Consider the following 21594-nt stretch of genomic DNA (forward strand, 5'->3'; position numbering starts at 1 on the left):
AAGCTAGATCCATGAATGTTTATATGAATTTGGTTTGAGAGGTTTTTCTACCACTTAATTTGGTTTGCATTTAGTAGCTATGAACAAGGTTGAATCATATTGTTAATTTTATTTAACTTAGCTTAAATTCTTTAGTGATCATTGAATTCAATGTTTCACAACACTTTGAAGATTTTAGAGTGTTCTTCATTAAGCTAATTGTCATTACATATGTGGTTACAATTCTGAAATTCAAGGATTATCAAAAGAGATTCTAACTTGAGCTCATCATCTCATTTCATTTACATCAATACATTTAAATCAGAAATTACAAACATTTAATTCTTGCATTTTAGACATAGCCGAAACACATCACCATTCCTTTAATTTGTAGGCAATTGAACCATAGTTTGCATGCATTGTTCTTTTAAGAGATGACCTGGAATGCTCATAGCTACATTCTAGTTTTATTTGATGGCCTGAAGCGACTTAGGACCACATCATGTAGTAAGGAACACTTGGAGACATTCCTGGAATTAGCCCTCAAACTTGCACACATGGAATCAGATCTGAACGAACCTGGAATTAACTCTAGAGCAAGCAAATCAGATCTACACATGAGGCACAAAGTTGGAACAAAGAGGAAGACACTTAAAGAGTAGTTGTTAGAAGCTTGGACGTGCCACTTAAAGAGGAAGACATGGATCTAGCAAGGCAAATTCAAGTGCAAAAGATCCCTCCAAGCATCATTGAGCCACCCAATCTGGAGTTGAAGCCACTTCCTTCACATCTTAAGTATTCTTACTTAATTAAGGAATGGTAATCAACTTCCTATTATTGCTTCTTCTTCACTAACCCCTATGGAAGAGTCTCTGTTGTGTGATGTAGTGAGGAAGAACATTGAGGCTATTGGATGGACACTTGGAGACATTCCTAGAATTAGCCCTCAAAGTTGCACACATAGGATTATGTTGGAGGAAAGTGCCAAGGCAATAAGGCAGCCACAAAGGAGGTTGAATCCTCTCATACTTGATGTGGTAAAGAAGGAGGTCACCAAACTCTTGAGTGCAGGTATAATCAATCCTATTAGTGATAGTGAATGGGTGTCTCCAGTGCAAGTTGTGCCCAAGAAGAGTGAAATTATTGTGGTAAAGAATGAACATGATGAATTAATTCCTACTAGGGTCCAAAATAGTTAGAGGGTATGCATTGATTATAGGAGGTTGAATGAAGAAACCAAGAAAGACCATTTCCCTCTCCCATTTATTGGTCAAATGTTAGAAAGATTAGGGGGGAAATCTCATTATTGCTTTCTTGATGGATATAGTGGTTATTTTTAGATTTGCATTGATCCGGTTGATCGACATAAAACCACTTTCACTTGCCCATTTGGTACCTTTGCATATAGAAGAATGCCTTTTGGATTGTGTAATGCTCCAGGGACTTTCCAAAGATGCATGTTTGGTATTTTTAGTGATTTTATTGAAAATTGCATGGAAGTGTTCATGGATGATTTCACAATTCATGGGGATTCTTATTCTTCTTGCTTGAGAAATCTTGATAAAGTCCTTGCTAGATATGTGGAGAAGAACTTGGTTTTGAACTTTGAGAAGTGCCATTTTATGGTTGAGCAAGGGATTGTCTTGGGCCACTTGGTTTCAAGCCGTGGCATTGAGGTGGATAGGGCCAAAATTGAAGTGATTTCATCGCTGCCCTATCCAACTAATGTCAAGGACTTAAGATCATTCCTTGGCCATGTGGGTTTTTTTAGAAGATTTATTAAAGATTGCACATCCCTTATCTCAATTACTTCAAAAAGATGTCAAGTTTGAGTTCTCTCCAAGTTGTAAAGATACATTTGATGCTTTGAAGGCTAAGCTTGTTTCTCCTCTTATTTTGAAGAGCCCTAATTAGTTGATTCCATTTGAGGTTTCATGTGATGCCTCTAATTTTGCTATTGGGGCTATGTTGGGACAAAGGGAGAACAAGCTACCTTATGTCATTGCATATGCATCTAGGACTTTAGACAAAGCACAATGCAATTATACTACAACCAAAAAAATAATTGTATGCATTAGTATTTGCTCTTGACAAGTTTAGATCTTACTTGTTGCATTCCAAGGTTGTTTGTTTTATAGATCAAGCAGCCTTGAAGTACCTTTTAAAGAAGAAGGACACCAAGTCACGTTTGCTTAGATGGATGCTTCTACTTCAAGAGTTCAATTTAGAGATCATTGATAGGAGTGGAGCAACAAATCATGTGGCGGAATACTTGAGTCGATTGCCTTATGACTCCATTATGGTGAATTCCTCTTTTGATTTCCCTTGTGATGAGTTTAGAGACGAACCATTATGTGCTATTTCTTCCCATAATGTTGTTTGGTTTTCTGATTTGGTCAATTTGTTGGTGCATAATGTGTTTCCAAATGCGATTACTAGACATGCTAGGGAAAAAGCTTGCTAAGGAAAGTAGATACTAAGTTTGGGATTCGCCTATTCTTTGGAGATTGTGCAGTGATGGTGTCATTAGGAGATGTGTCCCTGATGTTGAGATTGATGATGTGTTGAGGATGTGTCATATTTATACATGTGGTGGTCATTTTGGGGTTAGGAGGACCGAGCAGAAGGTCTTGGATTGTGGTTTGTATTGGCCATCTCTTTTTCAAGATGCACATCAATTTTGCAAAGCATGTCATGCATGTCAACATTTTGGGAGTTTGGGAAAGAGGCATGAAATGCCACAAGTGCCCATTATATTTTGTGAGATCTTTGACATTTAGGGTATGGATTACATGGGTCCTTTTCCCTCTTCTAATGGTTGTGAATATATATTATTCTATGTTGATTTTGTTTCTAGGTGGGTTGAGACTATCCCCACTAGAACTAATGATGCCAAAGTTGTGGCAAAGTTTCTCTTGTCTCATATGTTTTACAGGTTTGGCATCCCAAGAGCAATCATCACAGACCAAGGGACACACTTTTGCAACAAGACTATTTCCTCTTTGTTTCAAAAATATGATGTTCTACATAAGGTGGAAACCCCATATCATCCTCAAACAAATGGATTGGCCGAGTGTTCGAACAAGGAGATCAAGTGTATCCTCCAAAAGATTGTGAGACTGAATAGGAAGGATTGGAGCTCAACACTTGAGGAGGCTCTTTGGGCATACCAGACCATCTTCAAGACACCCATTGGGATGTCTTCATTTAGGTTGGTTTATGGCAAGCAATGTCACCTCCTAGTGGAGATTAAGAACAAAGCCTATTGGGCTATGAAGGCCTGTGCATTTGGTGAGTGATGAACCCTTTAATCACCTTGGGTTATCAAATTTTACTAGAATGTAGAAGTGAGTATTCTAGGTCATTTCCCTAAAGAGCAAAGCATACAAATCATTGTTCAAATGCCACAAATTAATCTAAATTTTCAAGTGACTAAACTAACTCTATAATGCAACAATAAATGTTTGTAAAATTCTGTTTTAGTTGTAATGAAATGAATGATGACTATGGTGAGCCCAAGTCAGATTTCCTAACATTAATCATTGATTTCCAGAATTATAACATCATAAACCTTCTTGATTAACCTAAAATGAGACACTCGGAAACCTTTATGTGTAGTGCACCATTAGACTCAATGGACACTAATGAATCTAGGTCAAGTGAACTTAGAAGTTAACACTATATTCAGCCTTGTTCTACACAAGTTTCAATCCAAAACTAGTGGAAGAAAAATAGCTTAAGTCAAATTCGTATAACCAATATGGATCTAACAAGAACTTGAACAAGAATCAGCAAGAACTTATGAAATAGCCCTAGAACATCAAGGTAAATCATAAATTCCAAAACTAAAAATAGCATAAAAATCTGAATTCAACATTCATATTCTCATCAAACTTGAATTAGAATCACAAATTCCTTAACTAAACATAGGTTCAAAATTGAATCCTCAAAGAATCAAAATAAGAACATGAAATCAAGAAAATAAACAACAATTACAAATCTAGAAATCTCAAAATATCAAGTCATCCTTCTTGGAGCTCTAAATGATCAGCTTCTCATGATCTTCCTCTTCACTTGAATCAAACCTTAAGAAGCCTCCATGAATGTATGAAGATGAGGATGAAATCTGGAGATAAATGTGTGCTGGACGAAATTTGGAGGAGGAGAAGAAAATGGACGAAAATTTGGAGGAGAATGAAGGAAGAATTCAACGTGAATGAAGGAGAAAGGAGAAGAAATGATCTAGACAGTGAGAGGTTGAGAAAATGGCATGATCTGGACAAGAAGATGAAAGAACTGAATCTGGAAAATTGGAGAGTGAATGTGAACGAAAATTGAGAGAGAATATGGCTGAAGTGAGAGAGTGGGATCTGAATTATGAGGCTCCAATCTGAAAATTCAGCTTATGTATGTGTGAATAATGTGAAGGTGATGAAACCAAAGTGAGTGGTGATAAAAACAAGGAAAATCTAGATCTGAAGTTGGTTAATTTCTAGCTGGAAAATGGAATTAATTGGCTGAAATTAAAACTGAATCTGGCGCCTCATAACTGAATGAATGAACATGGGAAATGTGACTTGATTTGAACCCTCAATCAGCTGCCTCCTAAGCTCTACAATTTAGATCTAAAGTCACGCCTAAAATGCTCTTCAAGCCTTTTGATTCAGCTTCAATTCATGCACATAATGCTCCTCAAGCTTTATGATGATTTCATCCTATTCAGCATGCTCTCTTACAATCAGATTTGAATTCACGCATATGTGCTTCTTTGTTCCCTTGATGATGTCATCCAATTCAGCCATGCTCTTAGTTATTTTTTATTTAATTCCCTCTAATTAATTCTGAATAATCATGCCATTCAGCTTCCATAATTCTGAAAATACAATGCCACATAAGCTCTTTCTTTGCTCCTTTGGTTCCAAATTTGCTTCTTCAAAAATCTGAAAATAAAAGATACAAAACTAAATAAATTCTAAAAATAAAATTAACAAAGGAAGAAAAGAGAATTTAAGCCCAAGATCTCAATTAGGGTTTAAAAGTGTCAAAACAGCCATCAAATAGCACTATGAGGGTCATAAAGTCTATATGCAATAAATAAATAAAAACTGAGAAATAAACCCTAATGTGTACAATTTGATGCCAAAAACCAAGTGTTTTAACATGTAAAATATGAGATAGATTAGTGAGGAGGGTTGATGAAACCCTAAGTCGCTTTAGACCCATCAATAAAAATTAGAATGTAGTTGAGAGCATTCTAGGTCATCTTTCAAGAGAGTAATGCACACAAATTATGATTTAATTACCTACAAATTAAAAGAATGGTGATGTGTTTTAGCTATGTCTAGAATACAAGAATTAAATGTTTGTAATTTTCTAATTTAAATGTGTTGATATAAATGAATGAGATGATGAGCTCAAGTTAGAATCCCTTATAATAATCCTTAAATTCCAGAATTGCAACCACACATGTAATGACAATTAGCTTAATGAAGAACACTCTAAAACCTTTAAAGTGTTGTGAAACATTGCAGCCAATGATCACTATGAATCTAAGCCAAGTGAAGTGAAATTAAGTCTTAAGCTCCAATCCTTCCTATTTGGTCTCACAATCTTTTGGAGGATAGACTTAATCTCCTTATTTGAACACTCAGCCAACCCATTTGTTTGATGATGATATGGGGTTGCTAACTTGTGTAGAACACCATATTTCTGAAGCAAAGAGGAGATAGTCTTATTGCAAAGGTGTGTCCCTTGGTCTGTGATGATTGCTCTTGGGATGCCAAACTTGTAAAACACATGAGACAAGAGAAACTTTGCCTTAACCTAATATAAGGAGTTACTTAATCATGGTTATCATAATGGTGTTGTGTACTATGTCATAGTAATGTCAAGGCAAACATTACATCCAACTCATAATACCCCTATACCACTAACCTCTTTCATACTTAATATCGTGTCCAAAAAGCTAGTTTTTCCCTCCTAACTCTAATCCAAAAATTGTTCCTTAAGTCTACTAGTTAGTTGAAAGAAACATGTTCTTTTAGTTCCATCTCCTCCTTCAAAAAATCCCAATTTAACCATAGCTTGAGTTTTTTGAAATTCATACCCCATACCCAGCCATACCTTACATTAGGGAGGTCCCATGCCAAATAAAGCCATGTGGTATCTTTGGTCCCTCTCAACCCTCTATGCCATGTATTAGAGGGTTGTGTTTCATGGAAGGTACCATCTAGATAGCAATAAAGGACTTTATGTTGCCAATGCCAACCAAACATGTATGTGGAAAAGCTCAACCAATTAGCCATCACACCTAAGTTGGAAGTTGTGCTCTGGGGCCAATCATTATACAATAAATATTGTTATTTAATAAGTTTCTCTTTAGTTATCATATTAATTGTATATTCACTATGAAAAATGTATCCTTATTAAACAAACTATAATGATTGTCCTAAATGTCCCTGGTCGGTCATCTATGAGGAATCATAGATGAAACAAGAGTAGTATGACTTTGATTAATTATAAAGATATAAATCAAAGTCATAGGCATTTGAAAGCGTACCAAGTGCTGGATCGACCTGCTATGAAAAAGCTGCTTGGTACAAGTCATAAGTTTATCTCATATATAACCATGTCACTAAGCCCTTTAACCTAAAATCATCATTGATTCCTACATGATAACCATTAAACTTTGACCTAGTCAAAAGTCACATTTGACTGAGTAATCATAAAGGCTATGATTGAGTTTAGTGATATTCATATAGAGAAATATAAGTAGTTAAGATAAAATTTATCCCTCATGTTAATTGAGAGATATTACTAGGTCCCTTAATGAGTAAGACTGAGAAAATGTATGACCATACTATAATAGAAATGTTTTTTTTCATTGTTATGTCAGTCCACTTAAAGATTGACAAAGTAATGGTTAGGTAAAGGAAAATGACAATTCCATATCTCATACTTGACTAAAATATTGCATGACAAAAAGAATGTGATACAGTTACATGATAGATTACATCGAATTATCAATCCCTACATGAATTAAGTAGTTGTAATATTTTGCTAGAGGCCACTTGTGACTTGTGGGCTAGTAGCGTAATTAGCCCATTGCCAACTTCATGTGGGCCTACAGGGTTGCATACAAGAAAAGTCCAACTCGAGTTATAATGTCCAAGTTCATTGAATCTAAAATGTGTCTAGATTTAATGAATGTAATGCTTTTTTAGGGTAAACAAATTATATATATATATATATATTTAAAATATGTGTGTGTGTATTCATATATATAAATGTGATATATATATATATATTATATTATGTTATGTTATGTTATATTGGTTTTAAATTTAATTTTATGTGATAGATTAAATTTAAATAACTAACATGATATCAGAGAATATTATGTCAGTTATATAATTTAAATTTATGAGATAAATCTAAATTAGATATAATATATATAAATAGGGACATGCTTGAGGGATAAATGAGAGTTAGAAAAGTCCTGACAGTAAAACACATTGAGAGCCATGAAACACCTTAAAGAAAAAGTAGTTCAACGTTTTGAGAAAAACGGACAGGTATTTTCAAGCGCTAGCACAATGTTTGAGTTAGAGAACTGTTCGTGTGGATACCGATACAGGGAGTAGATATACGTTGTCAACTTCTAAGATCTAGACTCTTGAAGAGAACACATGTGAAGCACAAAAAGAAAAAGGTAACTCTTCTTTCCACCTTGACTTAAACGATTTCGTTCAGTCCACATTAGGATAGGGAATTTAAAATTTTTAAGCTTCTACTACACCTTCCTATCCAACAACCTATCTTCTAATCAAGCTTTATATAGGTAGATGTTGCCTAGTAAGGCCGATAGCACACTGTGTAGATGAAGTAAGGGCCCTTCTCACCTCTTACAAGTTGTCTAGTGGAAAAGGCTTTATGAATGGAGTAAAAGAACATGGGATCTGTGATCTCTTCCTTAAAGATTAGAATGAGTTGATATCTGTTGATGGTGTGAAAACACTTCCTAATGTCGAATTCCAAAAACTAGCAAGAGGTTCCCTCTTAGACCCAAGTGGCAACCTTAACCGAAGCGAAAGTATGATGTGTCTGGAAACTTAGGATCATAAATGGATTCGAGTACCATTCCGATCACCTCTTTCATCATCTTTTCTATAGGTAGATTTATCTAAGTTAAAAGATTTTTTATGTGAAATGAACAACTTTTCGAGTGCAGGTCTGATGAAACCCTAAGTCGCTTTAGGCCATCAATTAAAACTAGAATGTAGTTATGAGCACTCTAGGTCATCTCCTAAGAGAGCAATGCATAGAAATTATGGTTCAATTACCTACAAATTAAGAGAGTGGTGATATGATTCTGCTACTATCTAAATTGCTAAGAATTAGATGTTTGTAATTTTCTAATTTGAATGTGTTGATGTAAATGAATGAGATGATGAGCTCAAGTTAGAATCCCCTATGATAATCCTTGAATTCCAAATTTGCAACCACACATGTAATGACAATTAGCTTAATGACGAACACTCTAAAATCTTTAAAGTGTTGTGAAACATTGCATCCAATGATCACTATAAATCTAAGCCAAGTAGAGTGAAATTAACGATGTAATTCAGCCTTATTCTTAGCCATTTTATTCAAACCAAATTAAGTGGCAGAAAAACTTCTAAAACCAAATTCATAATAACACATAGAAGAAGGCAAATTTGAAATACTCAAATCATAGGTTCATCTTCCATGAGGCTCAAAGGAGAGTCAGCCACTCATTCTCCTTCCTCTTCACTTGAATCAGAACTTGAGAAGCCTCCATGAATGTTGAAATATGGCTGAATAGGATGAAATTTTAGAGCTGGAAATGGAGAACAAAAGATGAAAATGTTGCTGGATCAAAAGGAAGGTGATGATGCAATGGAGAATTTGGGAGAAGAAATGAAGAAATCAGATCTGGACAGTGAATTGGATGAAGATGGTGTGAATGAGGGAGAAGAAGATGAGAGAATTGGATCTGGAATAATGGAGGGAGAATATGGACGAAAATTGAGAGAAAATATGGTTGAAGAGAGAGAGAGCGGAGTCTGAATTATGAGGCTCTAATATGAAAACTAAGCTTATGTATGTGTAAATAATGTGAAGGTGATAAAATCAAAGTGAACGGTGATAAAAACAAGAAAAGTTCAGATCTGAAATGGCTAATTTCTAGCTAGAAAAATGGAATTAAAATTGAGCAACTAATTCTAAAAATTGGAAGGCAAGTTGGCACAAAAAATGCTGAACATGAGCATGAGAAATGTGACTTGATGATGTCTAAAAACGTGACTCTCTCAGCTGGCTTAATTTCCATGTGAATTCTCATGCATTCAGTTGAAGTCATGCCTCTTTTGCTCTTAGCTTGCCTCATGATGATGTCAACTATTGCTTCCCACATGATCAGCTTCAATTCACGCCTAAATTGCTCCCATTTCTCATGATGAGTTATGATGATGTCATCCAATATATTCCTTGGATCATATTATAAATGTGCTCTTAACTTCTCTAAAATTGTTGACCAAGTCTTTGCTCCTTGATTCTAAAATTGCCCTCACAAAAATCTAAAAATAAAAACACAAGACTAGATAAATTCTAAAAACAAATTAAAAAGGAAGAAAATGAGAATTTAGCCCAAAAATCCAATCAAGCATCTTAAAGTCTCAAAACAACCACCAAATAGCATTATTAGGGTTTATGAAATCAATGTGTGAAACATAGCTAAAAACCGGGAAACAAACTCTAATATGTACTATTTGATGCCAAAAACCAACTGTATAACATATAAAATATGAAGTAGATCAATTCCCCCACACTTGGATTTTACTCTCCGAGCAAAACTCTCTAAAAACCTAGACAAGTAAACAACACAAAGATACAAGCTCTCAAGAGTAAATCTAATTTTTAAAGTTATTGCACTATCACAAGAACCAAATCAATGTTGCAATCTTTAGAGAAAACCTTAATACATCACAAGTAAACCATTTGTAAGAATGTTAATCTCAAAGAGGAACCTCACCGAATTAGTGTTTCACTCAAGCATTCGGTGTATAAGGGTACAAATATCACTCAAGTTCCTTGGCAAGTCATCCTACCATAGGCTTGTAATCCCTCTATTTCTCCACTACTAACATGCAAAGGTTCTCAAGAATCATATGGACTTTCAAAGGGATGTAATGTGCTTAATAAAGGGTATACTTAGATTTGCATGTGAAAAGGGGTAGGAATTGGCTCAAGAAACTTGTCTTGGCCACGATATAGGTATGCTCAATATACAAGCCTACTCAAAACCAAACCAAATAGATAACTGATGAACCCTTTAGTCGTCTTGGGTTATTAAAGTTTACTAGAATGTAGAAGTGAGTATTCTAGGTCATTTCCCTAGAGAGCAAAGCATACAAATCATTGTTCAAATGCCACAAATTAATCTGAATTTTCAAGTAACTAAACTAACTCTATAATGCAACAATAAATGTTTGTAAAATTCTATTTTAGTTGGAATGAAATGAATGATAATTATGGTGAGCCCAAGTCAGATTTCCTAACATTAATCATTGATTTTCAGAATTATAACATCATAAACCTTCTTGATTAACCTAAAATGAGACACTCAGAAACATCTAAGTGTGGTGCACCATTAGATTGGTGTACCAAACACAAGCAAAGAATGGTGTACCACATGTGTGCATATGTGACAGCATGCATATCCCAATTAGTACTCCATTTGTGTGCTTTGTAAATCAATCAAATCAATCAAAAAGAAATAAGAAGGAGAGATACAACCTTTGAAGACTCATGGAGGATCTTTGAATCTCATTTCAGCAAGCAATGTGGAAGATTCACCTTCATGAAACTTCTTGTACAAGTGGCCATTTACCTTGAATGTTAAGCCACTTTGAGGATCTTTGAGGTTGAGAGTGCCATAGTCAAAAATTTCCTCCATAATGTAAGGGCCCTTCCATTTGAACTTTAACAATGAGCTTGAGCCTTTTCTTGAACTTTTGTACTTTATCTCCCACTTGAAAATGCTTTCTCAAAATACATTTATCATGAATGAATTTTGCTCTTTCCTTGTACAATTTAGAGCTTTCATATGCATCTAATCTCAACTCCTCCAATTCTTGAAGTTGGAGCTTCCTTGAGGCAACTACACCCTCCTCACTAAATGCACAAGCCTTTACAGCCCAATAGGCTTTGTGCTCAATCTCCACCGGGAGGTGACATTGCTTACCATAGACCAACCTAAATGGAGACATCCCAATGGGTGTCTTGAATGCGGTCTGATATGCCCAAAGAGCCTCCTCAAGTCTTGAGCTCCAATCCTTCCTATTCGATCTCACAATCTTTTGGAGGATAGACTTGATCTCCTTATTCGAACACTTGACCAACCTATTTGTTTGAGGATGATATGGGGTTGCCACCTTGTGTAGAACACCATATTTTTGAAGTAAAGAGGAGATAGTCTTGTTGCAAAAGTGTGTCCATTGGTCTGTGATGATTGCTCTTGGGATGCCAAACTTGTAAAACACATGAGACAAAAGAAACTTTGCCGCAACTTTGGCATCATTAATTCTAGTGGGGATAGCCTTAACCCACCTAGAAACAAAATCAACATAGAGTAATATATATTCACAACCATTAAAAGAGGGAAAAGGAGCCATGAAATCCATACCCCAAACATCAAAGATCTCACAAAATATAATGGGCACCTGTGGCATTTCATGTCTCTTTCCCAAACTCTCAAAATGTTGACATGCATGACATGCTTTGCAAAATTGATGTGCATCTTGAAAAAGAGATGGCCAATATAAACCACAATCTAAGACCTTCTGCCCGGTCCTCCTAACCCTAAAATGACCACCACATGCATAAGTATGACACATCCTCAACAGATCATCAATCTTAATATCAGGAACACATCTCCTAATGACACCATCACTACACAATCTCCAAAGAGTGGGTGAATCCCAAACATAGTGTCTACTTTCCCTAGCAAGCTTCTCCCTAGCATGTCTAGTAATCCTATTTGGAAACACATTATGCACCAACAAATTGACCAAATCAGAAAACCGAACAACATCATGGGAAGAAATAGCACATAATGATTCATCTCTAAACTCATCACAAGGGAAATCAAAAGAGGAATTCACCATAATGGAGTCATAAGGCAATCGACTCAAGTATTCCGCCACATGATTTGTTGCTCCATTCCTATCAATGATCTCCAAATTGAACTCTTGAAGTAGAAGCATCCATCTAAGCAAACGTGACTTGGTGTCCTTCTTTAAAAGGTACTTCAAGGCTGCATGATCTGTAAAACAAACAACCTTGGAATGCAACAAGTAAGATCTAAACTTGTCAAGAGCAAACACTAATGCATACAATTATTTTTTGGTTGTAGTATAATTGCATTGTGCTTTGTCTAAAGTCCTAGATGCATATGCAATGACATAAGGTAGCTTGTTCTCCCTTTGTCCCAACATAGCCCCAATAGCAAAATTAGAGGCATCACATGAAACCTCAAATGGAATCAACCAATTACGACTCCTCAAAATAGGAGGGAAAATAAGCTTAGCCTTCAAAGCATCAAATGTATCTCTACAACTTGGAGAGAACTCAAACTTGACATCTTTTTAAAGTAATTGAGACAAGGGATGTGCAATCTTTGAAAAATCTTTAATAAATCTTCTACAAAAACCCACATGGCCAAGGAAATATCTCAAGTCCTTGACATTAGTTGGATAGGGCAGAGATGAAATCACTTCAATTTTGGCCCTATCCACCTCAATGCCACGGCTTGAAACCAAGTGGCCCAAGACAATCCCTTGCTCAACCATAAAATGGCACTTCTCAAAGTTCAAAACCAAGTTCCTCTCCACACATCTAGCAAGGACTTTATCAAGATTTCTCAAGCAAGAAGAATAAGAATCCCCATGAATTGTGAAATCATCCATGAACACTTCCATACAATTTTCAATAAAATCACTAAAAATACTAAACATGCATCTTTGAAAGGTCCCTGGAGCATTACACAATCCAAAAGACATTCTTCTATATGCAAAGGTACCAAATGGGCAAGTGAAAGTGGTTTTATGTCGATCAACCGGATCAATGCAAATCTAAAAATAACCACTATATCCATTAAGAAAGCAATAATGAGATTTCCCCCCTAATCTTTCTAACATTTGATCAATAAATGGGAGAGGGAAATGGTCTTTCTTGGTTTCTTCATTCAACCTCCTATAATTAATGCATACCCTCCAACTATTTTGGACCCTAGTAGGAATTAATTCATCATGTTCATTCTTTACCACAGTAATTCCACTCTTCTTGGGCACAACTTGCACTGGAGATACCCATTCACTATCACTAATAGGATAGATTATACCTGCACTCAAGAGTTTGGTGACCTCCTTCTTTACCACATCAAGTATGAGAGGATTCAACCTCCTTTGTGGCTGCCTTATTGCTTTGGCACTTTCCTCCAACATAATCCTATGTGTGCAACTTTGAGGGCTAATTCTAGGAATGTCTCCAAGTGTCTATCTAATAGCCTCAATGTTCTTCCTCACTACATCACACAACAGAGACTCTTCCATAGGGGTTAGTGAAGAAGAAACAATAATAGGAAGTTGATTACCATTTCTTAAGTAAGAATACTTAAGATGTGAAGGAAGTGGCTTCAACTCCAGATTGGGTGGCTCAATGATGCTTGGAGGGATCTTTTACACTTGAATTTGTCTTACTAGATCCATGTCTTTCTCTTTAAGTGGCATGTCCAAGCTTCTAATAGTTGCTATATGCATTTTGTCTAGCACAACTTGCTTAGTTCCAGCTTTGTGCCTTACATCCAAATCTGATTTGCTTGCTTTAGAATTAATTCCAGGTTCAGCCATCACTGATTCTAGACTTCCAGCACAAATTTGCACACCCCTTGGATCATTAACAGCCCTAAAATCATTGTTCATGCTTTCTAAGAGTCCCTAAACCTGAAACATCACAAGTAGAAGACTCCTCCAATCTTGGAGAATGATTAGGCACAAAAGGATCAAAGCTATCAAAAATTCCAGAATTAAATTTGCTAGAAGAAATCAAATGACATGATGAAATGTGACATGTGGAAGATGAACTAGGGCCATCATTAGATGTAATTTCACTCTCATCACTTAATTCAATCACTAAATCAATAGAATTTCCAGAATTAATACTCAAATCATCAAACTCATCTAATGCAAGATCACTCAAGGAAGCATATGTTTGATCATGTGAAGAACTAGACAACACAAGTGCTTTAAATGGCGTGCAAGTAGATGAGTGAGGCATCTTAAGTGTGCTGCCATTCAAATGCTCATGCTCAAGTGAATGCAATTCATCTTGACTTTTCAAAATTGACACTATGTTATTGCAATTCACACAAATAGAGTCATAAGTGCATGAACAAGTGAAGCTAGGCAAAGATGCAACATCATCCAAGCTAGGAGGAATAGAAACCTCATCAATGACTCCATCAAGTGTATCATCAATGCAATCTACAAAATGAAGGCTATAATCAACATAAGAGTTTTTCAAGCTATCAAATATGTTAAATTCAATCTTGCTGTCCAAAAACTCCACGGTAAGTTTACAGTTTACCTTCCTTCATGTTCAATATGATACTTGATGTCATCATAAAAGGTCTCCCAAGGATGAGTATGCCTTGCCCTCCTTCTTGCATATCCAACACATAAAAATCTACTGGAAAAATCAAGTCCTTGACCTTCACTAAGATGTCTTCCAAGAATCCCTTAGGCTTCCTAGTGCTCCGGTCGGCTAGTTGCAAGAAGACACTACAATTTTGAAGACTACAAAGCTTGAGGGAAGAATAAATATGAGTGGGCATCACATTGATGGCTGCCCCTAGGTCAATCAAGGCTTCTTGAACAAACACATTCCCTATTTGATAAGGAATGGTACATGCCCCCAGATCTTTACACTTTAGAGGGAGTTGGGGCTTGAAGACAGCACTAATATTAGGACTCATTTGAATTGTAGCCAATGGTTTGAATTTCCTTTTATTAGTGCACAACTCCTTCAAAAACTTTGCACACTTAGGCATGCTTTTTATCATGTCATGAAGTGGCATGTTCACTTCCACCTTCTTCAACATATCAAACACATCATGCCTATCTTCTTCTTATCCTTTTTTAGCAAATCTGGTCAAGGACTTAGGGAATGGCATATCCCTTGGAATAGGGTCCCCAATTTGATATTCTTTTGGAGGCTATCTTCTTCCCAACACCTCTTTCTCCTTAGGCTTGCTTGAATCATTCTCATTTACCTTAGAAGAAGGATGAATTATGGCTGTTCCAGCACTATCTTGGCCTTGATTTGTGCTGATTTTGCTTGAGCATTTAAGGCTGATCTTACCCTATTTGCATCCTTAACTACAATCTCTTCAATAGATTCGTCCTCATCATCAATCACTTAAAGACTTAAAGAAGTAGGAGGTGTGTTCTTGAGGCTGTTTGAGGCACTTGGATGAACATTAATCTTGCTATCACAGCAAGTGGAATCACGTGGATCATCAAGAGAAAGTAGGCTTCCTTCACAAATTTGAGAATTCCTTGTAACAAACTCATTAGGCTTGCTGCCACCATGGTTTGAGGCACTTGGAATGGCTTCAAGAACTCTTCCACTCCTCAACTTAATTGCACTAAGGCTCTTTGGATTGATGACAGGTTGAGTTGAGAGCTTTCCACTTCCTTTAGCTTGGCTAATGCCTATTTGAATTTCTAAATTGTTGCACCACTAAATCAGTGCTTTGTTGCTTTGATTCAAGATTGTCTAGCCTCTTAAGCATCATGTCAAGGTAGGATACATAGCATAGGAAACACATGAGAATTAAACTTTTGGGCCATAGAAAACATAGCATCACCCATCCTCTCAAGGTAGGAATACATTTGTTTATCACCCCCTCCATCTTAAATAGGGATTACTTGAGAATTCTTAGCTTGCACAACCTCTTGGTTACCCTTATAGCTAAAGTTAGGGTGCTGCCTCCAACTTGAGTTATAGGTGCTCCTATAGTTAGCCTCAAAATTGTTCCTTGCCCCTTGATTATGTTGATAATTGTAGGGCCTTTATTGTTGATACACAGCCCCAACATCTTGAGCATGCATGCAATTAGAGGTGACATGCATTGTGGAATTGCATATACCACAAATAGGAGGCCACTAAAGCATTAGACATAGAAGCAATTTGAGCTTTTGGAGGATTGGAGATTGACATCTTGAGAAAATCCAATTGAGAGTAGATATCCTCTAATTGAAAATTAGCAATAGAAGATTGGCCCACTTGGTGAACACCCCTTACATCTCTTGAGCTATATTGTTAGTTATTATTTGCAAGCTTTTCCAACAATGTCCACGCATCATCCGGTGGAAGATCTAATAAAGAGCCATTTGCAGCAGTATCTATGGTCTCTATCATGAATTTGTAGCCCCATATGGAAATAATCAATGGGGAACTCCTTGCTCACATTCAGATATGGACACTTTGCAAGCAACTCAAGAAACCTCATCTAATACTCATAAAGAGATTCTTGAAGGTGTTGTTGAATCCCTATGATTTGCTTCCTTAGTTGAGAATAATTGGATGCTGGAAAATATTTTTCAAGAAAGCAATTTCACGTTGATGGTCTTTGTGGCAAGAGTATTGAACCATGTGATTGCTTGTTCTCAAGAGTAAAATAGAAGACCTTGAGCATCAAATTCTCCAAGTTTGCTATGGGAGGCTTCATGGTTGAACAAAACCTCCCAAGTATTTGAAGATGCCTATTAGGATCCTCACCTGCAAGGCCATGGAACTTTGGCAAAGCGTTAATCAATGAAGGTTTGATTTCATACTCATTTTGTTCTTGTAAATTCAAAAACAAATTACTAGGTCTAAATGTATTAGTGGGTGCTACCATCTCTCTAATACTCCTCCTAGTAGGTATTTCATGTTCATTAGCATGCAATCTATCAGCCATACTGTCCAAAATCATAGAATTATCAACTATGGTGTTTGGAAGAGAAGAAGATGCTAAGAACTCTAAGTATTGATCTCTAAATTCAATATAATTTTCACCAAGTTCTTTTCAAGTCCTACAAGACATATAAAGCTCAGAACACCACAGAAATAGTACTGGACCGAGGAAAAATCAAAAATTCAAAAATAGGCAAAATTCTGAAAAACTGGCAGAATTGAAACACATTGAAGCAGTATTTTTGTAAAATTTTTTCAAAGTGAAAAAGAGAAAATTAGCAAAAACTCAAAAACTAACAAATTAAAGCTAAAACACGGAATTAAATGCAGGAAGTTTTATAAACAAAATTTCCAAGTAAGGAAGAGATATGCTTATCCAAGTTAGCCCTATCTGCTTGGAGTATCACTGGGAGTCAACAGTGGACCTTATGTGCTTCTTCAGTGCATAACTCTTTGATCCTCAATCAAATTGAGATGAAATTTTTACCTGAAACTTTCAACACACAGACGGTTATATCCAATTTTCAAGCAAAATTTCACAATCAATTCTTCCCAGTATGTTTTTGAATTAGGGTCTGCAGCACTGAAAATTTCAATGAACCTAGTTTCAGTCAAGCAAAAATTCAACCAACTTAATGGCCGAATTAGATATTGTGTTCAACAACAAAATGTTTTTAAGATAATCAAGAACATAATGAAATAAGAATCAGCTCAAAATGATATTTCTAACGAAAATTATACCTGTCCAAATTTCATGCAAAATTTCTGGGCAGAGCAAATTCTCACAACTTGCTGTCACTTGAGCTAACCTTGTTAGTTTTGGAACTCACGTCTAGAATCAATAACTTAATGGCTAAATCCAGTAGCAAACAAGATCAACAAAGAGATCAAATGCTCAATTACACGTGCTAGCCACCACAGTCACAAATTTTAGATTTAACAGAAATGAACACAAATTAAAAACAACAATTGAAACCACAATAAGTATGTCTAGTTGCTCCCCGGCAATGGCACCAATTGATAAAACCCAAAGTCTCTTCAGGCCATCAAATAAAACTAAAATGTACTTATAAACACTTTAGGTCATCTCCCAAGAGAGCAATGCACACAAATTATGGTTTAATTACCTATAAATTAAGAGAGTGGTGATATGATTCTGCTACTATCTAAATTGCTAAGAATTAGATGTTTGTAATTTTCTAATTTGAATGTGTTGATGTAAATGAATAAGATGATGAGCTCAAGTTAGAATCCCCTATAATAATCCTTGAATTCCATATTTGCAACCACACATATAATGATAATTAGTTTAATGAAGAACACTCTAAAATCTTTAAAGTGTTGTGAAACATTGCATCCAATGATCACTATAAATCTAAGCCAAGTGGAGTGCAATTAACAATGTAATTCAGCCTTGTTCTCAGCCATTCAATTCAGACTAAATTAAGTGGCAGAAAAACTTCTCAAACCAAATTTATAATAATATATATGGATCTAGCTTGAAATATGAAGAAATCTGAACAAGAACATCAAGAACATATGAATGCATTCAAGAACACTCAATTGAATTCAAAATTTCAGAACTGAAACACAATATAAAATTTCAATCCGACATCCACAACTTCAATCTAACATGTAATTGGAATCAAAATCATAATCCAACCTGAATAATAATTTTGAATCTTTGAAAGAAAATAGAAGAAATTGTGGCATTGAAATTACACATTAAGAAGGCAAATCTGAAATACTCAAATCATAGGTTCATCTTCCTTGAGGCTCAAAGGAGAGTCAGCCACTCATGCTCTTCCTCTTTACTTGAATCAGAACTTGAGAAGCCTCCATGAATGTTGAAATATGGCTAAATAGGATGAAATTTCAGAGCTGGAAATGGAGATCAAAAGATGAAAAAGTTGCTGGATCAAGAGGAAGGTGATGACGCAATGGAGAATTAGGGAGAAGAAATGAAGAAATCAGATCTAGACAGTGAATTGGATGAAGATGGCATGAACGAGGGAGAAGAAGATGAGAGAATTAGATCTAGAAAAATGGAGGGAGAATATGGATGAAAATTGAGAGAAAATATGGCTGAAGAGAGAGAGTGGGGTCTAAATTATGAGGCTTTAATCTGAAAACTAAGCTTATGTATGTGTGAATAATGTGAAGGTGATAAAAGCAAAGTGAATGGTGATAAAAATAAGAAAAGTCCAGGTGTGAAATGGCTAATTTCTAGCTAGAAGATGGAATTAAAATTGAGCAACTAATTCTGAAAATTGCAAGGCAAGTTGGAGCACAAAATGCTGATCATGAGCATGGGAAATGTGACTTGATGATGTCCAAAAACGTGACTCTCTTAGCTAGCTTCATTTCCACATGAATTCTCATGCATTCAGTTGAAGTCACGCCTCTTTTGCTCTTGGGTTGCCTCATGATGATGTTAGCTATTGCTTCCCACATGATCAGCTTCAATTCATGCCTAAATTGCTCCCATTTCTCATGATAAGTTATGATGATGTTATCCAATATATTCCTTAGATCAGATTATACATGTACTCTTGACTTCTCCAAAATTGTTGACCAAGTCTTTGCTCCTTGATTCCAAAATTGCCCTCACAAAAATTTAAAAATAAAAACACAAGACTAAATAAATTTTAAAAAGAAAATTAAAAAGGAAGAAAATGAGAATTTAGCCCAAAAATTTAATCAAGCATCTTAAAGTCTCAAAACAACCACCAAATAGCATTATTAGGGTCTATAAAGTCAATGTGTAAAACATAGGTAAAAACCGGGAAACAAACCCTAATATCCACTATTTGGTGCCAAAAACCAAGTGTAAAATATGAAGTAGATCAAGGTCCTAACATCAGGTGTATATCTCTTAGTCCCATTCCACATTAACATATCCTTGTTGATGATCCATCACCATCTGTACAATATCAATTTCCAAAATGGCTTTCTAGTGTTGCTGTCCAACAAGGCTACTCAACATGGATGGAATTTTACCATAGAACACAATCATCAGGATCCCTTCTAAGTCTTCCTCCTACAAACACCTAGAACCCCTATGAACTAGAGTCCTAGTACTATTAACAATTTCCAAAGACAAAAGACTTTCTTACACTTAGGCCATCTGATGAACAAGAAGACATTGATGAAGACAAAGTGGACTATCTCTTAGCACAACTTCTCAAAAATGAAGAAAAGAGATATCTTAATTGTCTTCCAATTAAGAATGCATCCACAATAGTCTAGATAATTAAAGCCTTATCTTAAATCATGTGAAGAATCTACTTCCACTTTAATCATGTCTATTTTTTGTTAGTGTCAACTTTATTTTTGAATCATCTTTGTTAAAAATAACTTTTACCGTTTAACAAAGTTGTCCACTATAGTTAAATCAGCTTTGGCAAAGCTTTTTTTTTGGGTCATGTCTACTTTAATTAAAAAATGTGTGTATGCATGTAAAACAGGATAATAATAAGTGTATTATCTAGTTTCTCCTCCCTTCGTCTATAAAAGGGAACCTCAGTTGTGTCATAAACCAGAACTTATTCACAACTCATTTGAGGAATACAATTAGTGTGTTCTCTATCATATTCCTCTTCTAAACTCTCTTCTCCCCTAAAAGCTTGATTTAATAATATCTTACTTCTATCATACATGATTTAAATATGCTTTGAACTTGCCTCTCTAAGAAACCTGCGTATCAGAAAGAATCTAACCATGATTTGTATATGTGAGTCTATATCACTACCCTTAGATATTCGTGAGTTGAAGTGTCGATCTTAAAGTGGCTCGAGTTTGCTTACGAGGGGCATTAAGGGGCCTTACTTGGATTAATATACCCAGAGATACATTGACATAGCATGAGACGATTATACCCTAATTTCTACCTAACGCCCTCTGCCAAAAAAAGTTGTCCAGACTTTCAAGCTTGACTAATGTGCTCTTCCAACCACTACTATTGAATAATATGTCACCCTTGAAATTCTTTAGCCTTTGATTAACACTTGAAACGACCAAGAATATACACATCTCCACCCTTCATGAAAGGAAAGGTATTCATGCTATAGCTAGGATAGCCTTAATGAATACCACTTACAAATCATACAATAATGCCTAACTAGTACACTGTTGACTACTCTCAGTTAAGGGAATGTGATTCTCACTATAGCTTTTATCAATAAGATATAAAACTTTAATACCACGAGAGTGGGTCTCATACGCGCTTAGACCCAAAGCACTCTCACCTGCTCGAACACAAGCTTTACTAAGAGAGGGGTGAAAGAGGTGTTATACAAGGAAACATATGTCCAAAATACAAGATAACCATTGTTAATGTGTGGTAGAGTATGTGTGTATAGTTAATTGTGTGTTTGTTTTGTTATTTAGAAATAATTGTTAGATAATTGTTTTATTTACCCACTTATCAATCATATGATTAACAGCCTCATGTGCATGCCTTGGCGTATGACACAAAATAGGCAATTATGGCTCTTACCACAAGTCACAATGCATGTGGCACATGCCGCGGCATATGGTCACTTCTTTTAAATATGTTATTTTGCCTTTATGAAC

The sequence above is a fragment of the Prosopis cineraria genome, unplaced genomic scaffold (genome assembly GCF_029017545.1).
Source record: "Prosopis cineraria cultivar Desert tree isolate PC_DT_omini unplaced genomic scaffold, ASM2901754v1 PC7, whole genome shotgun sequence".
Classification (NCBI taxonomy): Eukaryota; Viridiplantae; Streptophyta; class Magnoliopsida; order Fabales; family Fabaceae; genus Prosopis; species Prosopis cineraria.